This window comes from Myotis brandtii, unplaced genomic scaffold (assembly GCF_000412655.1).
Source record: "Myotis brandtii unplaced genomic scaffold, ASM41265v1 scaffold6979, whole genome shotgun sequence".
NCBI classification, from domain to species: domain Eukaryota; kingdom Metazoa; phylum Chordata; class Mammalia; order Chiroptera; family Vespertilionidae; genus Myotis; species Myotis brandtii.
In genome coordinates, this window is record NW_005370730.1 from 17,672 (window position 1) to 24,831 (window position 7,160).

The 7,160-nt window shown below is 41.7% G+C and overlaps 1 long non-coding RNA gene across 1 annotated transcript in view; it reads left to right on the forward strand.

Annotated features, from left to right (window-relative positions):
* Positions 1 to 7,160, forward strand: part of LOC106724029 — a 20,100-nt gene that overhangs the window by 4,392 nt on the left and 8,548 nt on the right. Inside the window, exon 2 of the long non-coding RNA XR_001359779.1 lies at positions 2,565 to 2,567. This is a non-coding gene — a long non-coding RNA (uncharacterized LOC106724029). The remainder of the gene's footprint in view (positions 1 to 2,564; positions 2,568 to 7,160) is intronic.

A 7,160-nucleotide genomic window follows, 5' to 3' on the forward strand; every position in this document is an offset into this window, starting at 1 on the left:
GTACTACTATTTGTAATACTTTAAACAATAAAATAAAATTTAAAAAAATTCTGGTCTTCCTTCTGATGTTGGTTTCACTCAGGTAGTCTTTAACATTTCATTGTTTAACAGGCTGTACTAATATCTTTCTCTTTTAATTAAAAGGATCAGGATGAAATGGAAACTATGTCCATTCTAGATTTAGATATTTTGCTTAATAACTTTGCTCATGCTCTAGATCAGGGATAGGGAACCTTTTTGCTGCCAAGGGCCATTTGGATATTTATAACATTATTTAGGGGTCATACAAAATTATCAACCTAAAAATTAGCCTACTATATTTGGTCAAATGTTTAATTAACTCGCCCCTATTGCCTTATAAAGCCCGTGGGGCAGACGTTCCTAGATTCTGCCATTATTTCAAATAACCTGGACATTGGAAAAAATGTTGCAAATTAAAGCACTTCAGGCACCACTGTCAGCCTTCGAATCATCCTTCTCAAGATCCTCCTAATTCTCAGTGATGGGACTCAAAGGAAATACAGGGGCTTTTCCCAATTACACATCTTTACTGGCTTGGAGAAATTTTTCTTCAAATTGGAAATTAATCTCTCTCTGTTCTTATTGACACTAGAGCAATAATCTCAGTGCTCAATCCCACTGCTATAAAGCAGCCCTAGCCTTGAAGTAATAAAGTGGTTCAAAGAGTGGGTATTTCAAACAAACCTCAACAAGTTTCTGTCTCTGAACCTATCCCTTTTTTATTAGGCACTTTAAAGAATTCACACCCTTTTCTCTTTAGTTCTTCCACCTCTATTCATTTATTAGGTCAAGATATCCTTGAGAAATATCATGTCGAATTTCTTTCTCTCCAAAGGGAAAATAATCCTAGCATTTGACAATAACTATAAATAAACTATCAGGTCCTTCAGCATATTTTATGTGTCCCATTTCTGATGGCACTATAATTGAATCTGGAAGTATAATCCAGAGTGCATCTCTTAAGATTGAAATAGAGCTGTCAAAACCCCTTCCCAGAATTAATCAATATCCCATATATAAAAAGGACCTTTAAGGTACAAAGCCAATAATAGAAGATTATGTAACTCAGAGCTTTATTCCCAAAGCTCCATGTAACACTAGCATTTTACCTGTGGAAAAAAATCAAAGGACTAAGGAAGAGGTTTGCCCAGAACCTCTGAGCAATAAACAAACATTATTATCCTGTGACACCCTGTTGTTTAAAACCCTCATATGTTACTAATATTTATCTCAACAGGAAGTAAATTCTTTATGTAATTGATTTATGCAGTATATATTTTTTAATTTTAATTGAATTTATTGAGCTGACATTGGTTAATAAAATTATATAGGTTTCAGGTGTACAATTCTACAATACATCATCTGTATATTGTAATGTGTGTTTACTACCCAAGTGAAGACTTCTTCCATCACCATTTGTATTTAACATTTGAGTTAGTGAAGCTAGCCAATACCTTTTTTGCCCTCACTTGGAAGGAAAACAATTTACCTAGGGTTTTCCTGAAAGCCCTTTTTATTTCTCACAAATCCTAAAGGCTGGTTTCTTTAATTTTTTTTATTGATTGATTAAGGTATTACATATGTGTCTTTATCCCCCCATTGCCCCTCACCCCCCACTCATGCCCTCACCCCCTGGTGTCTGTGTCTATTGGTTAGGCTTATATACATGCATACAAGTCCTTTGGTTGATCTCTCTCCCTTACTCCCACCCTCCCCTACCTTCCCTCTGAGGTTTGATGGTCTGATCAATGATTATCTGTCTCTGGATCTGTTTTTGTTCATCAGTTTATGTTGCTCATTATATTCCACAAATGAGTGAGGTACCCGGGCCCAGTGCCACGCAGCCTCAGGTCCCTGCTGATTGCTTGTTATGGCTTGTTACGGGAACCCCGCCTCCCACTGTGGGCGCAGTCATCTTGTGATGGTGTGACAGAGTGAGGGTCAATTTGCATATTACCTCTTTATTATATAGGATATGCATTACTTATGGACACAGACCATAGGGTGGTGAAGGCTTGGAGTAGGGTGTGGACTAGGTGGAGGGGCTTAAAGCAGGGGGGAAAGGGACATCTGCAATACTCTCAAAAATAAATTTTTTTTAAAAATAAAATATAAACAAAGTCAACTGATTAGAAACATTAATCATATGTTCAAAATCCTTTTCAATGCAAAATAACACAATCAATACAATGATAACTCATTACATTAATCTCCCACCCACACTCAAGGGGAGAGGATTTAACAAAATGTATACAAAAGGAGGACAATTATCTTAGTGGTCATCTTAAAATTCTGTCTACCACAGTGTGTGAGTGTGTGTGTGTGTGTTTGAAAGCATAAACGAAGTATGCTCATTTGGGATTGGGAAGTGGTCAAACTATAAGGTACATTTTCCTTATTTCTGCTGGTGTTCCAGGTTTTTGTCCAACATTTTGAGCATTTTGTCCAATGTATTTCTTACTCCACTTTTCCTTTTTCCTCATAGAATGCCTTTAAATCAGTGCATATGCAACATAATGTATCACATAGCAAAACTGCTATAGCATGTCTAGTATTACTGTAGTGGCCAGAAAGTGTTAACAAATAGGGCCTAAATTATATTTAGAGTATCCTATCTAATAATAGACAAAGATGGTAATTGACCGTACCTTCGCTACACCTCTCATTGGCTAATCAGAGCAATATGCAAATTAACTGCCAACAAAGATGGTGGCTAATTTGCATACTGCAGGCAGTGCGGGACAATCCAAGCCGCCATCTGGGCCCAGTGTGTGGCCCTGGGCAGCGGGGCTTAGGCGGTTTGATTGCACTGCCTAAGCCCCGCCCCCAGCTGGGACCCCCATATGCCGCCTAAGCCCCGCCCCCAGCTGGGACCCCATGGCGATCGAAGAGCAGGAAAGTGCTGCCCGCAGGCAGCACCCAGCAGGGCCTGGCCCCCGGGTCGCCATGGTGATCCAGGGATCTGTGAGAGGGAAGTGCGACCTGTAGGCAGCACCCAGAAAGGCCTGCTCCTGGGTCACCCTGGCGATCCCAGAGCAGGAAAGTGCGGCCAGCAGGCAGCCCCCAGGTGGGCATGCTCTTCGGTCACCATGGCAATCTCAGAGCAGGAAAGTGCAGCTTGCAGGCAGCACCCAGGAGGGCCTGCTCCTGGGTCGCTATGGAGATCCCAGAGCTGGAAAGTGCAGCCTGCAGGCAGCCCCCAGGTGGGCATGCTCCTGGGTCACCATGGCGATCCCAGAGCAGGAAAGTGTGGCCAGCAGGCAGCCCTCAGTTGGGCATGCTCCTGGATCTCTGCTGCGATCCAGCCATCCATGAGCAGGAAAGCACGGCCTGCAGGCAGCACCCTACCCTGGCCACAGCTCAAGGGAGAGAACAACACGCAGTGGAGGCCAGGAGCCTGAGAGATCAACACAGAGGGGTGCCTGCTCCAAGCCTCCACGGTGTGGCTGGGGGCAGGCCCCCAGCAGACACACACACACACACATGTATACAAAAGGAGGACAATTATCTTAGTGGTCATCTTAAAATTCTGTCTACCACAGTGTGTGAGTGTGTGTGTGTGTGTTTGAAAGCATAAACGAAGTATGCTCATTTGGGATTGGGAAGTGGTCAAACTATAAGGTACATTTTCCTTATTTCTGCTGGTGTTCCAGGTTTTTGTCCAACATTTTGAGCATTTTGTCCAATGTATTTCTTACTCCACTTTTCCTTTTTCCTCATAGAATGCCTTTAAATCAGTGCATATGCAACATAATGTATCACATAGCAAAACTGCTATAGCATGTCTAGTATTACTGTAGTGGCCAGAAAGTGTTAACAAATAGGGCCTAAATTATATTTAGAGTATCCTATCTAATAATAGACAAAGATGGTAATTGACCGTACCTTCGCTACACCTCTCATTGGCTAATCAGAGCAATATGCAAATTAACTGCCAACAAAGATGGTGGCTAATTTGCATACTGCAGGCAGTGCGGGACAATCCAAGCCGCCATCTGGGCCCAGTGTGTGGCCCTGGGCAGCGGGGCTTAGGCGGTTTGATTGCACTGCCTAAGCCCCGCCCCCAGCTGGGACCCCCATATGCCGCCTAAGCCCCGCCCCCAGCTGGGACCCCATGGCGATCGAAGAGCAGGAAAGTGCTGCCCGCAGGCAGCACCCAGCAGGGCCTGGCCCCCGGGTCGCCATGGTGATCCAGGGATCTGTGAGAGGGAAGTGCGACCTGTAGGCAGCACCCAGAAAGGCCTGCTCCTGGGTCACCCTGGCGATCCCAGAGCAGGAAAGTGCGGCCAGCAGGCAGCCCCCAGGTGGGCATGCTCTTCGGTCACCATGGCAATCTCAGAGCAGGAAAGTGCAGCTTGCAGGCAGCACCCAGGAGGGCCTGCTCCTGGGTCGCTATGGAGATCCCAGAGCTGGAAAGTGCAGCCTGCAGGCAGCCCCCAGGTGGGCATGCTCCTGGGTCACCATGGCGATCCCAGAGCAGGAAAGTGTGGCCAGCAGGCAGCCCTCAGTTGGGCATGCTCCTGGATCTCTGCTGCGATCCAGCCATCCATGAGCAGGAAAGCACGGCCTGCAGGCAGCACCCTACCCTGGCCACAGCTCAAGGGAGAGAACAACACGCAGTGGAGGCCAGGAGCCTGAGAGATCAACACAGAGGGGTGCCTGCTCCAAGCCTCCACGGTGTGGCTGGGGGCAGGCCCCCAGCAGACACACACACACACACACACACACACACACGGGACGCCTGCTCCGAGCCTCTGCTGCCAGACTGTGGCCATCAGTAGGACATCCACTGAAGGCTCCCGGACTGTGAGAGGGGCAGGCTGGGCTGAGGGAACCCCACCCCCCAGTGCACGAATTTTGTGCACCGGGCCTCTAGTTTTTACATAAGTTTTTATACATACCTTTCTTACATCTGAATGTGGTTGATAATGATAGCAGTAGATTAAGGGAGAACATTAAATTAATCCAGGCCTCAGACCAGCTTAGTAAGGCATTGAGAATATAAGAGGAAATGAAGACAGTTGTGAAGTAGTTGTGAAATCACTAACTATATGTCATAGATGTCTGTGAAATACTAATGGAAGAATCAGAGGATACCTGTCTTAATTCTTGGTGACACTAAATAGCTAGGATGATTAACAATGAGTAGACAAGTGTTCTTCTCATGGTTTGAAATTAGACTTAAGTCTATAGATTGTAGACTTTCATATGAATAACATGCTAAGTGGCACTTGTCAACATATAAATGTTATAACTTTAGTTTTGGTATGCTTGAATATGGTTTCCATCTTCTGAATTTATGAATGTGTCTTCTTATTTGAAATATGTGCAAAACTAAATACAAAAGTATTGCAATTTCATTTGCTATGCTGCATGCTTAATTTAATGTGATGTTGTGCTATTTAAAACATATATTGTCTCTTGATTTTTGCATAGATTTGTAATAGTCATATTTCTGGGGTTTGACAAAATAACAGAGAGTTGAAATGATAGAATATTCTCATATTATTTATTTGTTATATATAGAGAGAAAACTGGTTAGAGCATAATATAATCAATTTTGTGCAAAATTTTACACTAGCTGACCTTTAATTAGTGTGAAGATATTCTATCCATATTATATTTGTTCATTTGTCTTACTGAACAGTAGATGTTTGCTGTGAAGCTTAAAGGGTTTTTTTGTCCCAATCCCTGTGATATGACAAGATTAATGAGATAAAATTCCCATTTGGAATTTCCTACCAATCAATAAGCAGATGGGCAATAGTAGATGTCGAACAAGACAGAAGGAGATGCTTAAGAAGAAAAAAAACTAGAGAAATTTTATTTAAAGCTACAGTCAACATTTTCTATACCTTTCTTTTACATCAGATGTCCTTTCTATTATTGAGTGTTGTGCATCTTCAGCATAAGATTCTTGCTCCAAGTGGAGAGTACAGTATATATGTACTCACAACCATTAAAATGAATAAGGCAAGCTATTAAATTTCTAGTGCTTCACTCTTTTACTAAAGATCAGATATATATTAATGTGTAGCATAATACACACAATTATTTATTAGATTCTTACATATCAAAATGAGTATTTGTAGGCTACAGCAGTTGATATTTCATCTACAATATACTTGCACATTAGGTAAACAAGCTGAAATAGACTGTAACTTGCATGAACATATGTCATAGATATTAATCTTTTTCATACTTTTATCAAAGCATAAAAAGAAATCCAGCCCTAGCTGAATTGGCTCAGTGGATAGAGCATTGGCCTGCAGACTGAAGGGTCCAGGGTTTGATTCCAGTCAAGGGCACATGCCCGGGTTGTGGGCTTGAGCCCCAGTAAGGGGCATGCAGGAGGCAACTGATTGATGATTTTTCATCATTGATGTTTCTATCTATCTCTCCCTCTCCCTTCTTCTCCAAAATCAATAAAAATATAATAAAGAAATCCAAACTTTTTTCAACTCCTTCAATATTAAATTATTGCATATTGTGCACATCTTGCAGAATGTAGACTTATTTGCAAAGCTTTTTATCCTTACTTTACCCCTGAAGCCATGTTCCACAAAATCTTTTTCTCTTCAGCATTATTTAATAACTGACACATAAAAAGAAAGAAAGGACTATTTTCTGCATTCTGTCAGTAAAGATTACCTGTAGTAAAAGCATGAAATATGATCTTAGGGCTTGGACAAATCATAGGTAATTTTAAAATGTCTTTATAATAGCCCAAGGGAGAGTAGCAAATTTTATTACATTCTTTTATTTTAAATATTTATCCATGTACATTGTGAACTCTTTCAAAAGTTTAAATTGAACAAATTATAGTGTTTCATAGATAAGAAGTAAAGGGGGAGTCAAAGAAATTAAAGTCACTAGAATTTTCTAGTTATGATTATAATTTACATACAGTTTCTGCTCGGTAACATAGATATGGTAATTACTCTAAAAGCAGACTGGCAGGTGGGGTAAGCCACGGAGTTCATTTGACAAAAAGTTTTGAAGTTAAATGTGTCATCCTTGCTCCTCTCTGTCATTAGTATTTCCCATGTGCCATACAAGAGTACAGTTCTAGTTCTTTCAGTATAAAGACACCCAAGAAATTAGTTTTCATGTCATACAGAGACTTTCATTTGTATATA